The following is a 25,668-nucleotide window of genomic DNA, read 5'->3' as shown; positions in this document are numbered from 1 at the left end:
TCACAATAATTGGTCTAAACTGTTACCTTGGGCAGAGTTTGCTCGTAATAGTGCTATTAATGCTTCCTCCAAGTTATCCCTGTTCATGGCGAATTATGGGTTTCAACCATCCTTGTTGCCCGATTCATTTATGTCTCAGTTCCACGTGGGTGAAGATTCAGGGCTGCCTTCATCGTTCTATGCAGCGCCAAAAGTTCCAGGCTGATCGTAGGCGTCTGCCAGCGCCTTCCTACAAGGTTGGTGAGAGAGTTTGGCTGTCCTCCCGCAACTTGAACCTTCGTGTGCCTTCCAATAAACTGGCTCCCCGTTATGTTGGTCCTTTTCGAATACTCCGACTGGTTAATCCTGTGGCCTACTCTCTTGACCTTCCTCCTGCAATGTGCATCTCCAATGTTTTTCATGTCTCCCTCTTGAAACCATTGGTTTGTAATCGGTTTACCACTGTGTTGCCTCGGCCCCATCCTATCTTTGTTGACAACCATGAGGAGTATGAGGTCAGAGGCAAATCGTTTGTCGCCCCGACAGGCCAGATGGGCGCTATTTTTGTCTCGGTTTAATTATGTGGTCTCCAACCTGCCTGGTAGTAAGAATGTTAGGGCTGATGCCCTCTCTCGACAATTTTCGCCTCTGTCCAAGGAGGAGTCTGTACCTACTTCAGTTATACCTCCTGACCATATTTTGGCTACCATACATACTAATTTGACTTCGCCCTTGGGAGAGGAGATCCTGGCTGCACAAACCAATGCACCTCCTGAGAAACTTAGTGGTAAGTGTTTTGTTCCTGAGAATCTTCGAACTAAACTTTTGCACACTTACCACTATCCTAAAGCCGCAGGTCACCCATGCAAGAACCAAATGATTTGGTCTGTCACTCGACAATTCTGGTGGTCAGCTCTTCGTTCTGATGTTGCTGTGTATGTTGCCTTCTGCTCAGTTTGTGCACAAAATAAGACTCCTCGACGTCTTCCTGTGGGTCTTCTTCAACCTATTTCTAATGGTGAGCGTCCTTGGACACATCTTTCCATGGACTTCATTGTTGAGCTCCCTGTTTCCAATGGCAATACTGTTATCATTATGGTGGTTGACAGTTTTTCTAAAATGTCACATTGCATTCCCTTGAAGAAGTTGCCTACCGCTCAGGAGCTTGCTTCAATTTTTGCTCGGGAGGTCTTCCATTTACATGAGTTACACAAGGAGATAGTGTCGGACCGGGGTAGCCAGTTTGTCTCCAGATTTTGGCGTTCCTTTTGTGCTCAAATGGGGATCCAGCTTTCCTTCTCCTCGGCATATCACCCTCAATCCAATGGGACTGTGGAACGGTCTAATCAAGCAAACAATTCCTCCTTTGCTGTGTCTCAGATCATCACAATAATTGGTCTAAACTGTTACCTTGGGCAGAGTTTGCTCGTAATAGTGCTATTAATGCTTCCTCCAAGTTATCCCTGTTCATGGCGAATTATGGGTTTCAACCATCCTTGTTGCCCGATTCATTTATGTCTCAGTTCCACGTGGGTGAAGATTCAGGGCTGCCTTCATCGTTCTATGCAGCGCCAAAAGTTCCAGGCTGATCGTAGGCGTCTGCCAGCGCCTTCCTACAAGGTTGGTGAGAGAGTTTGGCTGTCCTCCCGCAACTTGAACCTTCGTGTGCCTTCCAATAAACTGGCTCCCCGTTATGTTGGTCCTTTTCGAATACTCCGACTGGTTAATCCTGTGGCCTACTCTCTTGACCTTCCTCCTGCAATGTGCATCTCCAATGTTTTTCATGTCTCCCTCTTGAAACCATTGGTTTGTAATCGGTTTACCACTGTGTTGCCTCGGCCCCATCCTATCTTTGTTGACAACCATGAGGAGTATGAGGTCAGCAGCATTATTGACTCTCGTATGTCCAGGGGCCGCGTACAGTATTTGGTTCACTGGAGGGGCTACGGTCCAGAGGAGCGTTCATGGGTTCCCTCCTCTGATGTTCATGCTCCCGCCCTCCTCCATGCTTTCCATGCCCATTTCCCCAATAAGCCTTTTGTCCTCCCGCAGGGGAGGGGTCGTGTAGGGGAGGGTACTGTCAGGTTTTTTCCCCTGTTTATTTGCCATGTGCTGCTGGCAGCCATTTTATTCACCTCTCTTGCTGACTCTGGTGCATACTGTGTGATGCTGCTCATTTCCTGCACTTCCTTTTATGGCCAGACTGGTGTACATCATCCGTGTGAGACAGGATGCAGTCTCAGAATTGTGATGTCATCACTTATTATTTTAAGGGCCTCTGTTCAGTATGCTTTGCCCTTGCGTTGTCTCCGACCTGTTTGTGAGAGCTCCTGTGTATTACCTGGCTGTCTGACGTCCCTCCTGGTTCCTGATCCCTGGCTTGTTCCTGACTCTGCTGTTCTCCTTGTTCCTCATTCCGGCTCGTCTAACTACTCGCTTTGGCTCCTGACTCGGCTCATCTGACTATTCATTTGGCTCCTGACTCAGCTCGTCTGACTACCAGGTCTGGTTTTGATTCCTGGCTTGTTATTTGACTTGTGGACTTTTTATTATTTTTTGCTATTAATAAAGGTGTGATTATTTTTGCACTTCTCGTCTCAGTCTGATTCCTGGCACCCTGACACTGCCCTCAAGCAACCTTCCCAAATTTGCCCCGTGCCCCCCAGTCCCATACCCAGACACCCCTGATCTGTCTCAGACAGGTCTAACTCTAAATACATATAATGTAGCTATAAAGATATCTGCATGTGATTTTCATGGATGTCAGTATTTGTGCCAGTTCCCAATATTGATATTCCCATATTTCCAAGTTTTTCATAATTAACTGTTACAAAGAAAAATCAGTTTGATCAATGAAGATTATAATACTGTAGACTGATGGTAAAATCACAGAATTGTTCATTGTGTAAACTGCACTTGTTTTTTTCTGTTTTCTATTGGTGTTTATCACTACAACTGACATGTATCTTTATTTTTAAGCTTGGCGTATAGAAGTATACACAATGAGTATGATATTTAGTGGTGAGTAACATTGTTATATATATATAATTATTGGTCCTTATATACTATTTCGTTTGTTTTATGTCTGTTTACGTCTTTCCTGTATATGTGGCTTTAAATTTGTTTTTATTTACTTACTTGTTGCTATGGGTTGCTATGGCATATGGTGACATCATGATACGCTGCTGCACTGTGTTAGAACTGTAAGTGGTTTTGCATACTGTTGGCGTTTATACACTGGTAAAAAAATAAATGAATTGGAAGTACTAAATTGCAGTTATTACAGTTTAAGTGTATTTGAAGTCATCTGCTTAATCTGCAGCCACTGTCTCCCCAGAAGGTGGATTTCACAGTGCAATTGCTGTTTGTGTATGAGAAAAAACAACTTGTATTTGTTAAAGAGTGAAATCCCATTTTTTCTAGCCTTAAAGGGACAGTAATGCCAAATGAAATATTCATGATTCAGATGCACACAGTTTTAAACAAATTTCCTATTTACTTTAATTACCTAATTTACTTTATTCTGTTGGTATCCTTCGTTGAAATGCATACATAAATAGATTTAGGAGCAGCAATGCACTACTGAGAGCTAGCTGCTGATTAGGGGCTGAACATATATGCCTTTTGTCATTTGCTCACCTGATGTGTTTGGCTAGCTCCCAGTAGCGCACTGCTGCTCCTTTTGCTTTTTTAAGGTTTGTCAGACATACACTCAACAAAAACATTAAATCACAAGCTAAAAACAACAACAAAAAAGACTGTTTATAATTATCTGTATGACTTTTACTGAATCATACTCTTGTAGGATGAAATTTGTAAAATACCCTTTTTTCACAGTTATTATAGGTTGCCACGGGCAACATGCCATTCCAGCGCTTTAATACTGTTGCTCTTGGCAACGCTGTGCACACTAAATAGGAAGCAAGTCCTAAAAGGTACATATTACTCTGCAACCTGGATCCTAATTAAAACTGTTCACTGAAAAAAAGCATGTTAAAGAACCCAGAGTCATTTGTGTACTAAGGGTGAGATTACATATGCGGCGCAGGCTTCAGCGTAACTGCTGAAACCCGCATCACCCGTAATTTCCCCTCGCAAATTGGGGAATCACATATACGGCGCCGGCAGTTTATAAAGTGTAAATACAAATTCTCGCCAGATCTCACCAGAGATTTACGGTACGTTAGAAACTGCCGGCGCCTAAGAAAAAAAAAAAAAGTTAAATTTTCATAAAAGTCTAACACGCCTCCCAAAAATACATCTGACACGTCAAAACCCCTATATCCGCAATCACCCCCATATCAGAACTAATAATAAATTTATTAACCCCTAAATCCGCCAACCCCAACATCGCAAACTACCTAATAAATGTATTAACCCCTAATCCGCCATTCACCCACATCGCAATCTACCTAATAAATGTATTAACCCTTAATCCGCCATTCACCCACATCGCAATCTACCTAATAAATGTATTAACCCCTAATCCACCATTCACCCACATTGTGATCTACCTAATAAATGTATTAACGCCTAATCCGCCATTCACCCACATCGCAAGCTACCTAAAAAAAAGTATTAACCCCTAATCCGCCAACCCCCACAATGCAAAGTACCTATTAAAACTATTAACCCCTAATCCGCCATTAACCCACATTGCAACAAACTTTATAAATCTATTAACCTCTAATCTGCCAAACCTACATCGCAACAAACCTAATAAATCTATTAACCCCTAATCCGCCAAACCCCTACAACGCAAATAACTAATTAAATTACTAAACCCCCTAACACCCCCAAAATGAACCCCAATTACCTCAATTAAAAAATACTAAATTACAATTAAAATAAAAAAGCTAACATTACTTTAAAAAAAAAAAAACTTAGATTAAATTATTTTAAGATTACAAAATATAAAAAAGTCTAGCATTACATAAAATAATAAACCAAATTATGAAAAATAAAAAAAATAAACCTAATCCCTATGAAAATAAAAAAGCCCCCCCAAAATAAAAACACCCCCTAATGTAATACTAAACTACTAATAGCCCTTAAAAGGGCCTTTTGTGGTGCATTGTCCTAAATTAAACATCTTTTACCTTAACCTTAAAAAATACCCCCCTTTAATAGTAAAACCCCCCAAAATAAAAAAACTAACACTAGAAAATCCTAAACTACCCATTGCCCTTAAAAGGGGCATTCAGCTCTTTTACTGCCCTTAAAAGGGTAAATCCTTGCGCTGAATATGTGATACCAATTTGCGACGCGGTTCTATGTTAGTTTATGGAGGTAAAAATTGCTGGCGACAGGTGAAATATATGCGCTGTATATGTCATACCAAAACCGCGTAAAAACCGGTGTCGCCAGCTTTTGCGGGCAACGCAGCATATGTAATCTTGCCCTAAATGTGCATAATGATGAAAAAAATATTTTTTTTAGATGTTTCTCAGAAGTTTAATGCATATGGACAAGATTAAATGTTTAATTCAGTTTGATCTAATTAATCTATTTCTTTACATATATACATTTAATTGGCTTAAAGGGACATGAAACCCACATTTTTTCTTCCCTGATTCAGATAGATTATAGATTTTTAAACAACTTTCCAATTTACTTCTGTTATCAATTTTGCTTCATTCTCTTGCTTCATTCTCTTATTGAAGAAGCAGCAATGCACTCCTGGGAGCTAGATGAACACATTTGTAAGACAATGAAAATGGGAAAACAAATTCAGCCACCAATCAACAGCTATCTCCAAGCTTCTGAGCCTATCTAGATATGCTTTTCAACAAAAGATACCAAGTTGCATTAAAGGACCAGTCAACACAGTAGATTTGCATAATCAACAAATGCAAGATAACAAGACAATGCAATAGCACTTAGTCTGAACTTCAAATAAGTAGTAGATTTTTTTTCTGACAATTTTAAAATTTATGCCTATTTCCACTCCCCCTGTACCATGTGACAGCCATCAGCCAATCACAAATGCACACACATACCATGTGACAGCCATCAGCCAATTAGAAATGCATACATGCTTATTCTGTGAATTCTTGCACATGCTCAGTAGGAGCTGGCAACTCAAAAAGTTTAAATATAAAAAGACTGGGCACATTTTACTAATGGAAGTAAATTGGAAAGTTGTTTAAAATTGCATACTCTATCTGAATAATGAAAGTTTAATTTTGAGTTGAGTGTCCCTTTAAGCAAAATTGATAATAGAAGTAAATTGGAAAGTTGATTAAAATTGTAAGCTCTATCTGAATCATTAAAGAATAATTTTGTGTTTCATGTCCCTTTAACACATGTGTACAACTTATTCTTTCATAGCATGTATAGGTAGAGGGGATGGTTCGAAAGAGGCAGAACATAAAATTAGACAAATTACAGAGAAAGTGATAGTTCTCCATTGATACACTAATAAAAACATGGTGAGGACTGAGGTGGCAACATTTTGGCAGCTGTATTACAACCCAGTCACTTGTTTTTGTTACAATGCGCTATCTGCTTTTCGGTAAATAATAATGGCTGGCTGTAATGACCATAAAAGGAGAAATCAACCCCTGCCACATATCATTTAGGTACCTGTGGTATTTCTATATCTTGGAGTATGATCTAACAGAACATTTGCTGCCCTTGTAACCCTAACTATGACCCCCACGCAATGAACACTTCCCACCCCACTGCAATTATTAGTTCTCTGACACAATTGACTCTTTACTGGCCAGATCCTCACTTTACATTAAAATCAAAATGTAAACGTTCATGATAAAGAAGAGTGTGCAATTGTAAACAGCTTTCCAATGTATTTCTAGTATCAAATTTGCTATGTTATCTTGGTATTCTTTGTTGAAGAGTGAGCCTAAGTAGGCTCTTAGGACCTCAGGAGCATGTGCACGTCTTTAGCACTCTATGGCAGCACTGTTTGCCACAATGTTTAACATTGCTACAAATATTGTTGAAAACACTGCTGCCAGGAAAGTAGAAGACTAGATGATGCAGGAAGATAGGCAAAGGGTGGAGATGTATGCAGTTCAGGAAAATGGGTAGATAAAGGGGATGGTTAGACGGTGCAGGAAATATGTGTAATGCTTGTGGGATATTCCACTATCAGACCAAACTTGGCCAGTAGTCTTCTTATCACGGCGTCAAGCTAAAATGATAGGGAATATCCCAGAGCAGAGAAAGTTCGCAAAATGAGGTAAGCGGTACTCACAATAGGCAGAGTAGTCTTTTGCGGCAACAGGTAGGGAATTCAGCGGTATGGCAGTTCAAGTGTAAACCAATTGAAGGACCGGAAACAGGCAGGAATCAGTAACAAAAGGAATCCAATAATTACAGTTCAGGAATAAACCAATAGAATGGTCAGGAAGGCAGAGTTCGGTAACAGAAAAGCAATCCAATGGTTCAAGGGTTAAACAGGCAGAGTGGTCAGACAGGCAGAGTTCAGCAACTGTATGGCAATCCAGTATTTTAGGGTTAAGCAAGCAGATTAGTCAGACAGGCAGAGTTCAATAACGTTATCGCAATCCAGTACTTTAGGGGTTAAGCCAGCAGAGTAGTCAGACAGGCAGAGTTCAATAACGTTATGGCAATCCTGTATTTTAGGGGTTAAGCAAGCAGAGTAGTCAGACAGGCAGAGTTCAATAATGTTATGGCAATCCAGTATATACAGTAACAATCACACTAAGTAACACATATACTTGGGCAGTAATAGGTAGAAAGTGAGCAACTCACTGTACATAGGTGCAGGATTCGCGCCACAGGAGATCCTGACTGACTTCAGAATGAAAGGAGCATGCGGTGATGACCGCCGCACGCACACAGGAGCCGACTCTACCTTAGGCAACGAGCAGAACAGCAGGCTCCACATCCCTAGCAACAGCTAGAGTGGCACGATGTGACAGTATGGAGAGGAAGATATGTTAGTAGTGCAGTTATCTGAGAGAAAGAGAGAGTCAAAAATTTAGAACAGGAAGATGTAGGACAGAGTTGGGTGATGGAGGTGTAGGTGGTACAGCATGGGGAAAGGACAAGAGTATTAAATGATGCTTGAAGTGAGGAGAAGGTAATCGATGTGTTAGTAGCGGTATTAGTGGTTTAAGGAAGCATTCAAGTTAATTTGTCATTTAATCCCATGGTACTTATCACCACTTAAGCAAATTTCTTTTGCATGCCACCTTCGGCACATATTGCCAACCCTGATTGGGTGTATAAATTGTTTATTATGTGTGGGAATTTTTTAAAGATGATGGAGGGGGAGAGGTTATTATTTGCAGTTTTTAAAGAGGTGGGATCTACAGGTGCAGAATAGTGATGTCTCGAATTGTTCGCCGGCGAATAGTTCCCGGCGAACATAGCTTGTTCACGATCACAACGGCGGGCGAACATATGCGATGTTCGATCCGCCCCCTATTCGTCATCATTGAGTAAACTTTGACCCTGTATCTCACAGTCTGCAGACACATTCCAGCCAATCAGCAGCAGACCCTCCCTCCCAGACCCTCCCAGCTCCTAGACAGCAGCCATTTTAGATTCATTCGGAAGCTGCTTTCTTAGTGACAGGAGGGACAGTGTAGCTGCTGCTGATTTAATAGGGAAATTGATAGCTAGGCTAGTGTATTCAGTGTCCACTACAGTCCTGAAGGACTCATCTGATCTCTGCTGTAAGGACAGCACCCCAAAAAGCCCTTTTTAGGGCTAGAACATCAGTCTGTTTTTTTTTGTTTTTTTTCCTGTGTAATCTAATTGCAGTTGCCTGCCTGCCTGCCTGCCAACGTGTGTGTCAGGCTCACAGCATATACTGTGCCCACTTGCCCAGTGCCACCACTCATATCTGGTGTAACAGTAGTGTAAATTTAAAAAAAAAAAAACTTTTTTGACTGTGAAACATCAGTCTGCTTGTTTAATCTAATTGCAGTGGCCTGCTTGCCTGCCAGCGTGTGTGCCAGGCCCACTTGCCCAGTGCCACCACTCATATCTGGTGTAACAGTAGTGTAAATTTATAAAAAAAAAACTTTTTTGACTGTGAAACATCAGTCTGCTAGTGTAATCTAATTGCAGTTGCCTGCCTGCCAGCGTGTGTGCCAGGCTCACAGCGTATACTGTGCCCACTTGCCCAGTGCCACCACTCATATCTGGTGTAACAGTAGTGTAAATTTAAAAAAAATAAAACTTTTTTGACTGTGAAACATCAGTCTGCTTGTGTAATCTAATTGCAGTTGCCTGCCTGCCAGCGTGTGTGCCAGGCCCACTTGCCCAGTGCCACCACTCATATCTGTTGTAACAGTAGTGTAAATTTAAAAAAAAAAAAAAACTTTTTTGACTGTGAAACATCAGTCTGCTAGTGTAATCTAATTGCAGTTGCCTGTCTGCCAGCATGTGTGCCAGGCTCACAGCATATACTGTGCCCACTTGCCCAGTGCCACCACTCATATCTGGTGTAACAGTAGTGTAAATTTAAAAAAAAACTTTTTTGACTGTGAAACATCAGTCTGCTTGTGTAATCTAATTGCAGTTGCCAGCGTGTGTGCCAGGCTCACAGCATATACTGTGCCCACTTGCCCAGTGCCACCACTCATATCTGGTGTAACAGTAGTGTAAATTTAAAAAAAAAAACTTTTTTGACTGTGAAACATCAGTCTGCTAGTGTAATCTAATTGCAGTTGCCTGTCTGCCAGCGTGTGTGCCAGGCTCACAGCATATACTGTGCCCACTTGCCCAGTGCCACCACTCATATCTGGTGTAACAGTAGTGTAAATTAAAAAAAAAAAACTTTTTTGACTGTGAAACATCAGTCTGCTTGTGTAATCTAATTGCAGTTGCCTGCCTGCCAGCGTGTGTGCCAGGCCCACTTGCCCAGTGCTACCACTCATATCTGTTGTAACAGTAGTGTAAATTTAAAAAAAAAAACTTTTTTGACTGTGAAACATCAGTCTGCTAGTGTAATCTAATTGCAGTTGCCTGCCAGCGTGTGTGCCAGGCTCACAGCGTATACTGTGCCCACTTGCCCAGTGCCACCACTCATATCTGGGGTAACAGTAGTGTAAATTTAAAAAAAAATAACTTTTTTGACTGTGAAACATCAGTCTGCTAGTGTAATCTAATTGCAGTTGCCTGCCTGCCAGCGTGTGTGCCAGGCTTACAGCGTATACTGTGCCAACTTGCCCAGTGCCAGCACTCATATCTGGTGTAACAGTAGTGTAAATTAAAAAAAAAAAAAAACCTTTTTTGACTGTGCTTGTGCACGAGAAGTTATCTGGGAGCAGGCACTGATTGGCTAGACTGCAAGTCTGTCAAAATAACTGAAAAAAGGGGCAGTTTGCAGAGGCTTAGATACAAGATAATCACAGAGGTTAAAAGTATATTATTATAAATGTGTTAGTTATGCAAAACTGGGAAATGGGTAATAAAGGGATTATCTATCTTTTAAAACAATAAAAATTCTGGTGTAGACTGTCCCTTTAAATGGGGAGTTTGGTATGTCATTGTGAAGCGGGCGTAACCCTTACACTACCTGATCGATACAACATCATACCTGATGTTTTAAAGCACGTTATTCCAAACAATTTAGGAATGTTAGTTGATTTATGCCCTTTATGGCTTAAAAACAGACTCTGCATCAACTATGTAATTTTCCATGGGAGTTTTGCCATGGATCCCCCTCCGGCATGCCACAGTCCAGGTGTTAGTCCCCTTGAAACAACTTTTCCATCACTATTGTGGCCATAAAGAGTCCCTGTGGGTTTTAAAATTCGCCTGCCTATTGAAGTCAATGGCGGTTCGCCCGGTTCGCCCATTCACGAACAGTTGCGGAAGTTCGTGTCCGCCGTTCGCGAACGCAAATTTTTAGGTTCGCGACATCACTAGTGCAGAATATAGAAAATACTTGCAGAACCAATGCCACTATTCCATAAGGCCTAGTTTAATTAAAACTATGGTAAACTTTCCCATTTGTATAAACAGATCCATAATGTTAGCAATAGTTTAGATGGAGTTTAATTCATTAGTTGTAATAAAGATATAACTTACTTTTTGTTAATGTAGCACTGAAATTTAAATACCCCGCACTCCGATCGCCCACTTCAAAGGTAATTTTTTTGGGTGAGCTAACGGTTCTTCAATCAGCGCTCTTGCCATACGGCTCTCACACAATTTTTTTTTGTAGCTAGAGCTTCAACTCGAGAACCATTAGCTCACTAAAATAACTTACTTTTGAAGTGGGCAATTTCAGTGCTACATTAAATGAATGTTAAACATTCAGTTTCATTGTATTAAAAGAAGCACTAAGCAGTTGCTTATACTTAATAGAAAGCATTGCAATATGTATTATTCATCTATTTAAATGGATTTTACCTTTTATTTATTTTTTACATTACATTTGTGCAGTATCTTTTACTTCCTGTCAGAGCCCTAGAAGGAGGAGGAGGCCTATGCAGGAAGGTTTATCTTAGCATGATGTAATAAAACGTCTAGGCTAGGGAATAGACTAGATATAACAGGGAGTCAGATTTGCTCATGTCCAGAACTAGCAGAGTAAAAATGTAGGTTTTAAAAATTCTCCACACATATCACACTGGGGGCAGTGGCTACACTGAGAAGTGCTAATTTTTCAAGAAATCAAGTAAGTTGTTTGCTGTTTTTTACACAGTTGGTTCCTTTTTATATGTGTACTTTGATTTAACATATTTGTTTTTACTAAAGGAACACTGTTTAATTGTTATAGCATATTTTCATTACAAGTGATGAATTAAACTCCATCTAAATTCATCGCTAACATGCCAGATCTATTTATACAAAGGGAAAAGTTTACCATCACTTTAAGAGAACAATTGACCTTAAATTCTCTCTCTTTCGCTTTCCGCCTCTCTGTCTCTCTATTATATATATTTATATCTGTATTATATTATATATTTGTATCTGTCTATCTCTTTTATATAGGTCCATTAAATAATAAATTATTATTAATAATTATGAATATTAGCATTAACACAAATTACAGTTGACATATAATTTCATGATAACTCCACTGCTACCTGCAATAATGGTTACTTGCAGTTGTTTTAGTGGTGCCACGCCCAAAGAACGCAAGTACTTAACCTCACCTTAGGATTGGCATAGGTTTAAAATGGAGGTGAGAGTTCAAAAGATAACATTTAGGTAAAAAAAAAATGGTAAACTGTAAAGTATCCTTATTCAAGAAAATATCAAAATTGGAAAACATCTAGGAAAAAAAGACTTTATCAGGGTGGCACCACACTTCCATATTGATTCATGAAGCATTCAGATCTCCACCTAGTCTTTAAACTGCAGTTGTCATTCATGAGCTGTACAGTTGGGTGATTGATAGACAAAGTACCCCTCGGTCTTGCTTGCACAGCACACACCTGTTCTCTTGGACACAATTAAAGTAGAGGTGGATATTTGCTTCTTGACATTGAAAACACTTAATCTCAGATTCTTGTGGTCTTTTCAGACTGAGCTATGAAGCAGAAAGGTTTTATGACCTTAAAGAGATAAACGTTAATATTGAAATGCGTAATAGTGAATTTCATATTTAATTAGGAGCATTTCTGAGACATATTGATTTGCAAAACAAACGCTTTCACAGGTTTTCTAATAACTCTTTCATATGGCAGTAGGATGCATGCTTGTGTATGTTCCTGGTGACGTATAGCAAGATGTCAGTGCCATTTGAAGGGAATATGCATGCACGCTATGTAACTAATGTGTTCCACGAGTCACGTGCACAGTAAGTTAAAACAAAGGATGCAAGAATCAATGAATACTACAAAATAATTTATAATCAGATTTGAAATGTTTTAGTGGGTATTTCAGTGTCAGAATATGGTCCACTGAGTACACCGCCGCAACCTACGTTATCCCTATGTACCCCTAATCTGCTGCCCCTAACACCACCGACCCCTATATTATATTATATAATATAGGGGTCGGTGGTGTTAGGGGCAGCAGATTAGGGGTACATAGGGATAACGTAGGTTGCGGCGGTGTACGGAGCGGCAGATTAGGGGTTAATAATAAAATGCAGGGGTCAGCGATAGCGGCGGCGGCAGAATAGGGGTTAATAAGTGTAAGGTTAGGGGTGTTTAGACTCGGGGTACATGTTAGGGTGTTAGGTGCAGACATAGGAAGTGTTTCCCCATAGTAAACAATGGGGCTGCGTTAGGAGCTGAACGCTACTTTTTTGCAGGTGTTAGGTTTTTTTTCAGCTCAAACTGCCCCATTGTTTCCTATGGGGGAATCGTGCACAAGCACGTTTTTGAAGCTGGCCGCGTCCGTAAGCACCGCTGGTATCGAGAGTTGCAGTTGCGGTAAATATGCTATACGCTCCTTTTTTGGAGCCTAACGCAGCCCTTCTGTGAACTCTAAATACCAGCGGTATTTAAAAGGTGCGGCCAGAAAAAAGCACGCGTAGTTAACGCACCCCTTTGGCCGCAAAATCTAAATCTAGGCGAAAATCTTTACATTCCAAAACAACATTATTTGCCTAAAATCGCTTTTTTTTAAATGGACATGATTAAATGACCATTAAATACAGTGGAATTGCCTAATCGTAATCGACAAATAAACTATAACAACACAATGCAATAACACTTACTCTGAATCTTAAATTAGCAGCAGATTTTTTTTTTCGGACAAATTTCAAAATGTGTTTACATTTCCTATCCCCTGTATCATGTGACTGTCATCAGCCAATCGCAAAATGCATATACGTTTACTCTTGCACATGCTCAGTAGGAACTGGTGCCTCAGAAAGTGTGAATGTAAAAATACTGTGCACAATTTGATAATAGAACTAAATTGGAAAGTTGTTTAAATTTGCATGCTCTATCTGAATCATGAAAGTTTAGTTTTGACTTTGTCTTTAAAAAATAAGGCATTATTGTGATATCTGGGGTTTATTGATTGTAGCACCAGTTTAAGTGTCTGCTTGTTGATGGGTCCCTTTTAATAGTGTAAAGTGATACTAATAGGTGACGTGTCATGCACCAAAACCATAGCAATTTCGTTTTTTGTTTCTCAAATTAATTTGAACCAGGGCATTATGGGTACAGCGGGCATGTGTGTTTATTGATTTTGCTAATTTATATTAGTGTAAAAGTGCTTATTTTTTATTATTTTTAAAGGGACAGTAAACCCCATTTCTTTCTTTCAGGCTTCAGATAGAAAATTCAATTTTAAACAACTTTCCAATTTACTTCTATTATCCAGTTTGCTTTATTCTCTTGATATCCTTTGTTCAAGGAGCAGCAATGCACTACTGGGAGCTAGCTGATCACATCTAGTCAGCTAATCACAAGAGACAAATGTGTGTAGGCACCAATCACCAACTACCTCTCACTAGTGTAGGATATGTACATATTATTTTTCAACAACGAATTCCAAGAGAACAAAGTACAATTAAAACATAGAATTGCATTTCAAAGTGTCTTAAAGTGACATACTCTTATACACTTGTATCTGCTTGTTGATACTGTCATCCAATATGATAGAAGTAATATCAGTTTATTTTGAGCACCTGCAAAACCAATTTTACATTCAAAAACAATTTGATAAGGGAAAATTTATCAAAAATCATTTTGTATCTGTATTGTGATTAGAACAAACACGACTGGCACATGTTAAAGGGACACTGAACCCAAATTTTTTCTTGTGTGATTCAGATAGAGCATGACATTTTAAGCAACTTTCTAATTTACTCCTATTATCAAATGTTCTTTATTCTCTTGGTATCTTTATTTGAAATGCAAGAATGTAAGTTTAGATGCCGGCCCATTTTTGGTGAACAACCTAGGTTGTCCTTGCTGATTGGTGGATAAATTCATCCACCAATCAAAAACTGCTGTCCAGAGTTCTGAAGCAAGAAAAAAGCTTAGATGCCTTCTTTTTCATATAAAGATAGCAAGAAAACAAAGAAAAATTGATAATAGGAGTAAATTAGAAAGTTGCTTAAAATTGCATGATCTATCTGAATCACAAAAGAAATATTTGGGTTCAGTGTCCCTTTAAGTATAGGATCATTTGTCACAAAACCAATAATGTAAAAATTGCTGACAAACAATGAAAATGTCTAATTGTGATTCTATTGTTTTGCAGTGAAGGAAAACACCATTTGAAAGCCTCTTGAGTATGTTATCTTTTTTCTTTTACCATTTAGGGACAGAGATAAATGAGCTCCTTTACAAATCAAGCAATCACAGTGTAAAATGTTGCAAAGTGAGAGTTCCAGATTCTGTGGTTAGTGAAGTTCTGCATCTTCACTCTTTTCGCAACAGGATATGTAAGTATTCTTGTGTCACTTATTCACACACCAGTGATATTATTGTCTTCTTGACAAGCTGTATCATGCACTTCATTTTAATGTGCACAATAAAGAGTGGGAGCTTTACATGTCTGCATTGGCTGCATTTCTCTATATCACTCCTAAGGCCTTTTTTATAGTTGTGATGTAATTTAGACATTGTAAAAAATGTAGCTCTTCTGCTCTCTATTGTGCAAGCTAATCCCAAGAGCAAGGTACAGCTGTCAAAAAGCCGGCAACATCACTGACCTATGAAAGTGCACAGCTTCTGTCACATGATGCAACAACACATGCATATCAAGATGGCGGCACCCAGCATAAACATGCAGTGCTTTACCAAATGGCTTCTGTAATGGGTAAAAATAAGAGAACGGATATAAAAAGAACTGCATTTACAGGGGATAAACAATATCATGGTGTGTAGTAATAATGCTACTGTAGTTGTACCCAGCAGTTTAATCTTCCTTTAAATAACAACCCTCTTAAAAACATTGGTGCTCATCCCCCAAATAAGGGCTCGTTTTCATTGAGCAATAATTAGGTTTGCGCGAGGTCGCAAATCGATAAACTATATTGCTTTCAACATCATATTTATTGACTGCTTAGAGTCAATATTGTGAAGTTTACAAACTTCACAATATTGCGTACAAAAGTTACAAATTTAAGTGATTTTGGTATTTAAAGGGTATACTCCAAGATTTGTATTGTTTAAAAAGATAGATAACCCCTTTATTACTCATTCCCCAGTTTTGCATAACTAACATGGTTATATTATTATACTTTTCACCTCTGTGATTACCGTGTATCAAAGCTTTTGCAGACTGCCCCCTTATTTCAGTTCTTTTGACAGACTTGCATTTTAGGCAGTCAGTGCTAACTAATAAATAACTCCATGGGAGTGAGCATAATGTTATCTATATGGCACACTCAAACTAGCAGTGTCTAGCTGTGAAAAGAGAGGGCCTTCAAGGGCTTAGAAATTAGCATATGAATCTACCTAAGTTTAGCTTTCAACAAAAAATGCCAAGAAAACAAAGCAAATTTGATAATAAAATTAAATTGGGAAGTTGTTTAAAATTGCATGCCCTCTCTGAATCATGAAGGTTTAATTTTTACTAGACTGTCCCTTTAATAATACAAGAGCCATTTAAATTAATTTTATGATATTGACCATGATGGGGAAAGTATTTGAAAAGGACTTGTTTTATTGCTGGCAGGTACACAGGGCCTTAGAGTTGGAGGCAGGGTGGTGAAATGCGTATGGGGAAGGAGTGTTACCAATGATGAGGGTTACAAAGCAGTGAGATACTAATGTGAGGAGGTCAGGTGTCTCTAGTGTTAAGTTTGTGTTAAGTCTGTGTATGTGATATAGGATATGGTAGTTAGTGTTACTTTTGCTTAATGGAGTGGGTCAGGTACAAAATAAGGTAAGGATGTTTTGTGGTTAGGTTTAATTGAACTTTATCTGTTCAGCTATTGTTAGTATTAACAAAGATGGAGGCCATGTCAGTTAAGGCTAATTGTGCAGATGTAAATTGGGTAAGTGCGAATAGTATTAAAGTCAGGTCTCAAGAAAGCTAGGGGGTTTAGATTCAAAACAGGTCCATTAAAAGTATTTGGGGTGAAGGAAGCTGTGGTGGTATGTCAGACTAATTTTACTATTTTATCTACCTAGATGTAGTTGTATGACAGCTAAAGCATACTGTATATAGAAATGGTTTAGGAGTAGTTCATAAGCTTTCAGAGGGGTGGGCAAAAAGAAGTAAAAGCTATATCCACCCCCCCCCCCCACACCCCCCAGAAATTAGTTCTAAGCACCAACCTCAGTCACTCTATGCCAGTGAAGCATTTTATAATGATGTACAACAATTATTTCTCTCCTGGTGAACATGTTGCCACTGATATTGTTTTGTTTGCTGCATTTGAATTTTTTGCCTCCTCAGGAAAAATGGTTTGGCACAGCTCATAATTTTGACACTGTACTAATGCTGTAACATTAGTCATATTGACTCTCATAGAAAGTAATAGAAAGTAATAGTCATCACTGCTTGAGCTGCTCACATGAATGAGCCAAGGGTATTGCCACCTGATTGCAGGAATATTTTGAACCTCCCCAAAAAAGTACAAGATGAAATTGCAAATGATTGTAATTATAGTCATTTTAATATCCTGATACCTGTTATGCAGGAAAGCATGGTCTCAATTACAGTTGGCAGGGAAATTAAATACATTGGCTGTTATATAATATGAACTAGCAGTTATAGATAACACTATTAAAACGGAACACCGTTGACAGAAACCAGTGAATACATTTGTCTTTTCATGCTTTATTAATAACAAATTTGTTATGTCAAATTATCCCTTATTTGTCACGCTAATGAGCATGAATTTCAATAATATTAAACCAGAAAAATTAGATAACTTTAAAGTATATCACATAATATTAAACCCCCCCAATTATTCGAATGAGGCAACCTGGTGATTGCACCTGGTGATTACTCACTGGGTTTTCTACAAAAGTGCAGTTAGTAGGTCCCCCAGGCTTCCTGTTTGTTAAAATGGTGACCGATATACCTTAGTGAAACATCATATCAGATACATTCCCCGACAGGCCCCTTTATACCAGCTGTATTCCCAAATAAGACATTGCATTAGATGTGTTTGTGTATATATATATATATATATATATATATATACTGTATATGCAATACACAATGGAGGATCCAGCACAGGTAAAAGTTTGCAGTAGTTGTTTCTTGTGGGGTGCACATATGCCAGAGGGTCCTGCACACCTCTAATACATAGAAACAAATCCAAAAGGAAGACGTCAGCACCCACAGTTCATCAAAGTGTTGTCTTTATTTACAGTGACATGAAGACAGAACACTTTGATGAACTGTGGGTTCTGACGTCTTCCTTTTGGATTTGTTTCTCTCTCTCTCTCTCTCTCTCTCTCTCTCTCTCTATATATATATATATATATATATATATATATTTACATTTTACCAGTTGGGGATACAGTTTGTTAATTATTTTTCCTGGGAGGGTCTCTGATAGGAAGGGAGATTTATGACAGGAGGACTTATTTCTCACCAGTGTGTTTTGTGTTCTCCTTTTTGACTATGTGGGATGATTGGTCTTGGAGTAACCAAGCAGTGCCTAGGAGTGCCACTTAGGTGTAGCCACACTCACAAAGCTCCAGGGCTCTAAATGTGAGTTTGCTTGTATATAAAGGCTTGAGACCCTCTATTGCACATCTCCTGACATGTTTTGGAAACTTTCTAGAACATTTAGCAGCCAGCTCAGATATGAGACTTGTGGGGCAGCGAGGTGACAGATGGTGGAGTTGCATGTGTTCTGCGGACAGGCCATGGTTGTGCTTTAGGCAGAGTTGGAACTGGTCATGAGCTTATTCTGGGAATTCTCAGGCTTTCTCTTTAAAAACTGGGACATTTGTCCAGAAGGGAAAGCTGCAGAAGTGACAACAGGGAAAGCTCCCAATTTGTGACAACCTCACAATATGCAGGACGGGATGAGCTCTGCTATTGACAGCTGATATTAAGTCATATAGGATCTATCCTATTAGGTTTAGTTGTACTCAAGAAGACAAGTTAATTCTCCACACTCCTAAAATGATTTTTTTTGCCATTTACAGCTTAAATAAAAAAAATAGTGGTCCATTTAATACAGTAGTGCATAATTAATGGGACTTGAAACTCCAAATATTTGTTTCATGATTCAGACAGAGCATTTTACTTCTATGATCAAATTAGCGTGATTAATTTGGTATCCTTTTCTGAAGCAGCAGAAATGCACTACTGGGAGCTAGGTGAACACAATGGGTGAGCCAATGACAACAGGCATATATATATATATATATATATATATGTGCAGCCACCAATCAGCAGCTTGCTCCCAGTAGTACTTTGCTGTTCCTTAACCTACCTAGATATGCATTTCAATAAAGAATGCCAAGAGAATGAAGTAAATTTGATAATAGGAGTAAATTGGGGAAAAAAAATAATTTTATCTTTACTTTCTCTTAATAACGGTTTGAACTGTTCTCCAATCAATGCTCTAGCTACAAAAAAAGGAGTTAGTATATGCATATTAATAATCAGAAATAAAATAAAAGATGTTTCCTATTTAATGTGTCAGTTACATTTTATCACATTCCTTTATTACTTGAGTATTTATCAAAGATTCCAGTACTTAGCAGGATAATAATAAAGCACAGCATGAACTTTCCAAAATATAAGCTCCAGTATTATGTTCCAGTGCAGCAGAATCTTTATCAATGTGTTAAGCATCTAAAAAAAATGTAATATGTTCATAAATGGTATAATTTGATATAGTTTATTGAGTTCATTATCAGCATACAGATTCTCAACAGCTATATAGAGATCTGCAGAGTCCCTGGCATTGTACAGTTCATTCAGTTTATTATTTATTATCAATGCTGTAGATTCTATGAGTTTGGAGAGGCTGCAGGGAGATTGTATTCAAGGTCTATTCAATATCTCTTTTCTCTGGGTATTTACCAACCAAGAATCAATATCTTGAATGGCCAAATCTGAGGCAAAAAATGCTGATCTAAATGTCATCTTTCACACAGGTCTTTCTTTCCTGCAGTTACATCATTTTGTTGTCATAATATTATGACTTGTGCGATGATCTGGGAATCAGAATGTTGTCTACAAATGCCAGTGACATATATCACTTGTTAAAATGGAGATGTCAAAATGTCATGTTTAAAATGCCAACAGGAGAAAATGTCCTGCAAGGTAAAGGACAGACGTTGTCGGCATTTAACATTGCACAAGCATTTCTGGTGAAATGCTTGTGCAATTCCGCCTCCTGCACATTTGCTGCCAATTGGCCGCTAGCAGGGGTGTCAATCATCCCGATCAAATACAGTGGCGGAGAAGTTAAAGGAAAACTGAACCCACATTTTTTTTCGTGATTCAGATAGAGTAGGCAATTTTAAGCAACTTTCTAATTTACTCCTATTATCAATTTTTCTTCGTTCACTTGCTATCTTTATTTGAAAAAGAAGGCATCTATGCTTTTTTGGTTCAGAACTCTGGACATCAAATTTTTATTGGTGGATTAATTTATCCACCAATCAGCAAGAACAACCCAGGTTGTTCACTAAAAATGGGCCGGCATCTAAACTTACATTCTTGCATTTCAAATAAAGATACCAAGAGAATAAAGAAAATTTGATAATAGGAGTACATTAGAAAGTTGCTTAAAATTTCATGCTCTATCTGAATCACACAAGAAACATTTTGGGTTCAGTGCCCCTTTAAGAAGAAAAGGTTTGCAGTTCACTTCTATTATCAAATTTGCTTTGTTCTCTTGGCATTCTTTGTAGAGATACCTAGGAAGGTAGCGTGCACGTGTTTGGAGCACTACAGGAAACACTGCTGCCACCTAGTGCTCTTGCAAATCTATTGTAGGGAGTGCAATGGAAGACATTGATCAATATAAATATTATGTTATGCCTAGTTAAAGAACTTTGCAATCCACTTTCATTATTTATTTTGCCCCTTTCCATGTGGCTTTTTTTAATTCTCTGAACATAAAAAGTACACTGCAGACTTCTCAATGTTAACCCTGCTACATATATTTCACTAGTTAAGAACAGCAAAACAGATACTAACAATATGACCGTGGCTGGCCTTGTCAGCTTCAGACTCAAGCTCAGATTGACTCCTCCAAATGTGGCAAGTGGTGAGTAGAGTTTGGCTACTGAAAAACAACTGCAGCAAACAAGATGTTCATTTGTTTTTTAAAATGTTTAGACGTTGGCTGATGTGTTCTTCTATAGTAAGAAAACAAAATGATCTTGTAATTAAAAGGTGTTTACTGTCCCTTTAAACTAAATTAATATTATGATGCGCTTCCTATAGGGATTGTTGTTGGACTAAAAGGCTCTACAGTGACTACTTAGATCAGATCGTAAAATATCTGCAACCAAATCTTTACACTACCACATCTACCCAACAAACATGAGAATGTTGCCTTTTATAAAGATGGAACACATCTGCTTGTTAATTATGAACGTGACGCACTATGATAAGGAATAGACTGCTCTGTATAATGATGAAAATTATTAATACTGATTAAAAAATGCTGTCCTGCATATATACACATACTAAAGAGTGGAAACCGCCACTGATCCAATCAGCAGCGCTACTCACACAGCTGAGTGTGCGACCACTTGTTTGGGTTAGCAGCAATTTCTGCTCAGGGACAGCAGTGCTCTGTGGGTCCAGAATGGTAATTCTACTGTGTGTTCAAACTTTTTGTGGAAGTTAAACACACAGTAGTGTAGGGTCAATTTAGATGAATTAGAGCATATCATTTTTTTTTTTATATTATGACCATTAATGATGAACATACAGCAAATAAATGGAACAAGTGATATAAAACAGGTGAACCCACCAACAGCAAAAAGAATACAGCCTCACAGACATCACAGCATCAGAGATCATTAAATTGTTTGAATTTAAAAAAATGTGTGATTAGTGATGAGAAGGTATTATCAACTGGATCTCATATTTGAACTGAAACTAAATTTCTTAGAAAGGGTGTTTATTTGTACTATTTCTTTCTTCTTTTTTTCTCATTTGTTTGAACACCCTTATCACAAAGCTTACTTTTTTCCCCTTTTCTCAGTGAATAATACAGAAGTATTTGGTATCACAAACTGTAGCTCCTGAGGTGTCAGGGAATAGATTTACAAGTAAAGAAAGCTTAAAATCATTGTATCTATGCATAGTAAATCTGAGCAATTAAAGCAATGCATTAGAAAATGTGTGGGTACAAAATAATTTAACACTGTCATTTTGTTTGCATGCTGTACAAGGTTTTGAAAATCAAGCGCAGCTCAGGGATAGAACCATTGGAAATCCTGGTGGAATTAATGTTCTTTGCCTGCTTTGCTTTGGAATATTATTTATGTATATGTAAATGAGATGAGGTTGTGCTCTCATCTAACCAATTTCACCATATATAAGTTTTGCCAAACTTATATATGGGGGGGTAGTTATCAAGCCGTCAACCTTAAATACGCTGGAATTCCGCAGCGTATTTGTGGCGAGGCTGATTCGCCTTAGTTATCAAAGGCTCGAGACCGGCTAAAGTAGAATTTAGTGACGTAAGCTTCGATCCGCCGGACTCAGTCCGATACAGATCGATTCTTACGTCACTCCAGATGCTCCGCACACAAGTGCGGCACATTCTCACTACTTTTGCTAGTTATCAAATGACTAGCAGGTACGCTCGGCACTTTTACGGCCCAGCGTACCTGGTTTTCAAACCGCCACCCCTGGAGGCGGCGGATCCCATAGGAAACAATGGGAGTCTGACCATAGCGAAAGTACAAGTTCGCTGCTGACAGACATCCCATTGATTTCTATGGGAGCTGTCTACACCTAACACCCTAACATGTACCCCGAGTCTAAACACCACTAATCTGCCCCCCTACACCGCCGCAACTAAATAAAGTTATTACCCCCTAAACCGCCGCTCCTGGAGCCCACCGCAAGCTACTCTATACATATTAATCCCTAAACCGCCGCTCCCGGAGCCCACCACAACTATAATAAATGTATTAACCCCTAAACCGCCGCTCCCTGAACCCGCCGCAGCCTATATTAAATTTATTAACCCCTAATCTGCCCCCCCTACACCGTCGCCACCTATAATAAATTTATTAACCCCTATCCTGCCCCCCACTACGCCGCCGCCACTGTAATAAATTTATTAACCCCTAAACCTAAGTCTAACCCTAACCCTAACGCCCCCCTAACTTAAATATTAATTAAATAAATCTAAATAATATTTTTATTATTAACTAAATTAATCCTATTTAAAACTAAATACTTACCTTTAAAATAAACCCTAATATAGCTACAATATAAATAATAATTATATTGTAGCTATTTTAGGATTTATTTTTATTTTACAGGCAACTTTCAATTTATTTTAACTAGGTACAATAGCTATTAAATAGTTATTAACTATTTAATAGCTTACCTAGCTAAAATAAACTGAAATTTACCTGTAAAATAAATCCTAACCTAAGTTATAATTACACCTAACACTACACTATACTTACATAAATTATTCCTATTTAAAACTAAATACTTACCTGTAAAATAAACCCTAAGATAGCTACAATATAAATAATAATTATATTGTAGCTATCTTAGGATTTATATTTATTTTACAGGTAACTTTGTATTTATTTTAGCTAGGTAGAATAGTCGGCTGAGTGAAGACGACTAAAGGTAGGATGATCTTCAGGGGATTAGTGTTAGGTTTTTGTAAGGGGGGTTTGGGTTAGATTAGGGGTATGTGGGTGGTGGGTTTTAATGTTGGGGGGGGTTGTATTTTTCTTTTACAGGCAAAAGAGCTGAACTTTTTGGGGCATGCCCCCACAAATGGCCCTTTTAAGGGCTGGTAAGGTAAAAGAGCTTTGAACTTTATTTAATTTAGAATAGGGTAGGGCATTTTTTATTTTGGGGGGGTTTGTTATTTTATTAGGGGGCTTAGATTAGGTGTAATTAGCTTAAAATTGTTGTAATATTTTTAAAATGTTTGTAACTTATTTTTTTATTTTTTGTAACTTAGCTTTTTTTATTATTTGTACTTTAGTTAGTTTATGTAATTGTATTTAATTGTAGTTATTTGTAGGTAGTTTATTTAATTAATTTAATGATAGTGTAGTGTTAGGTTTAATTGTAACTTAGGTTAGGATTTATTTTACAGGTAATTTTGTATTTCTTTTAGCTAGGTAGTTATTAAATAGTTAATAACTATTTAATAACTATTCTACCTAGCTAAAATAAATACAAAGTTACATGTAAAATAAATATAAATCCTAAGATAGCTACAATGTAATTATTAATTATATTATAGCTATCTTAGGGTTTATTTTACAGGTAAGTATTTAGTTTTAAATAGGAATAAGTATAGTGTAGTGTTAGGTGTAATTATAACTTAGGTTAGGATTTATTTTACAGGTAAATTTCAGTTTATTTTAGCTAGGTAAGCTATTAAATAGTTAATAACTATTTAATAGCTATTGTACCTAGTTAAAATAAATTTAAATTTGCCTGTAAAATAAAAATAAATCCTAAGATAGCTAGAATATAATTATTATTTATATTGTAGCTATATTAGGGTTTATTTTAAAGGTAAGTATTTAGTTTTAAATAGGATTAATTTAGTTAATAATAGAAATATGATTTAGATTTATTTAATTAATATTTAAGTTAGGGGGGGCGTTAGGGTTAGGGTTAGACTTAGGTTTAGGGGTTAATAATTTTATTACAGTGGCGGCGGTGTAGTGGGGGTCAGGATAGGGGTTAATAAATTTATTATAGGTGACGACGGTGTAGGGGGGGCAGGATAGGGGTTAATAGGTTTAATATAGGTTGCTGCGGGTTCAGGGAGCGGCGATTTAGGGGTTAAACTATTTATTTAGTTGCAGCGAGGTGCGGGATCAGCAGGATAGGGGTTAATAATTTTATTATAGAGGGCGACGGTATAGGGGGTGCAGGATAAGGGTTACTAGGTATACTGTAGGTGGCAGCGGTGTCCGGGAGCGACGGTTTAGGGGTTAATACATTTATCAGAGTTGCGGCAGGGTCTAGGAGCGGCGGTTTAGGGGTTAATACATTTATTAGACTTGCGGCAGGGTCTAGGAGCGGCGGTTTAGGGGTTAGTAACTTTATTGAGTTGCGGGAGGCTCCAGCGGCGCCGGTATAGGGATAGAACAGTGTAGTTTAGTGTGGGTGCTTAGTGACAGGCTAGCAATAAAGCTGGAAAAAAGCCGAAGGGCAGCGAGATCGGATGAGTGATAACTCTCACAGTCCGCTGCTCATCGCCCCGCGGCTTTTTGACAGCTTTTTTTGATAACTTGGGCGAACGTATTCAAGGTCCGCGGCGGCGACGGTAGGCGAGCTTAGGCGGGCGTATTGGGCCGGCGAAGTCAGAAAAGTAGACGGCTTGATAACTACCCCCCATGGTGAAAACACTACAGACAATATTCAGAGGCATTGTCAACCAAAAGCAAGCAAAATAAAAAAACATTTCAATGTTGTTTTATTTTTCTTAAAGCGGCATGTAACTGAAAATCAAACTTTCACACATTAAAAAGAATGTACAGTGTTTTGTTTGTTTTTTCACTTTACTTCAAGCATCACATTTTCTTTGTTCTCCTAATATCCTTTGTTAAAAGCATACCTAGGTAGGTTCAGAAGCTAGCTGGTGATTGGTGGCTACACACATGCCTTGTCATTGGCTCACCAGATGTGCCCAGTTAGGTTCCAGTAGTATATTGCTACCCTGTA

Source organism: Bombina bombina, chromosome 1, assembly GCF_027579735.1.
Source record: "Bombina bombina isolate aBomBom1 chromosome 1, aBomBom1.pri, whole genome shotgun sequence".
Lineage (NCBI taxonomy): Eukaryota > Metazoa > Chordata > Amphibia > Anura > Bombinatoridae > Bombina > Bombina bombina.
Note: the sequence above shows the minus strand (reverse complement) of the source record.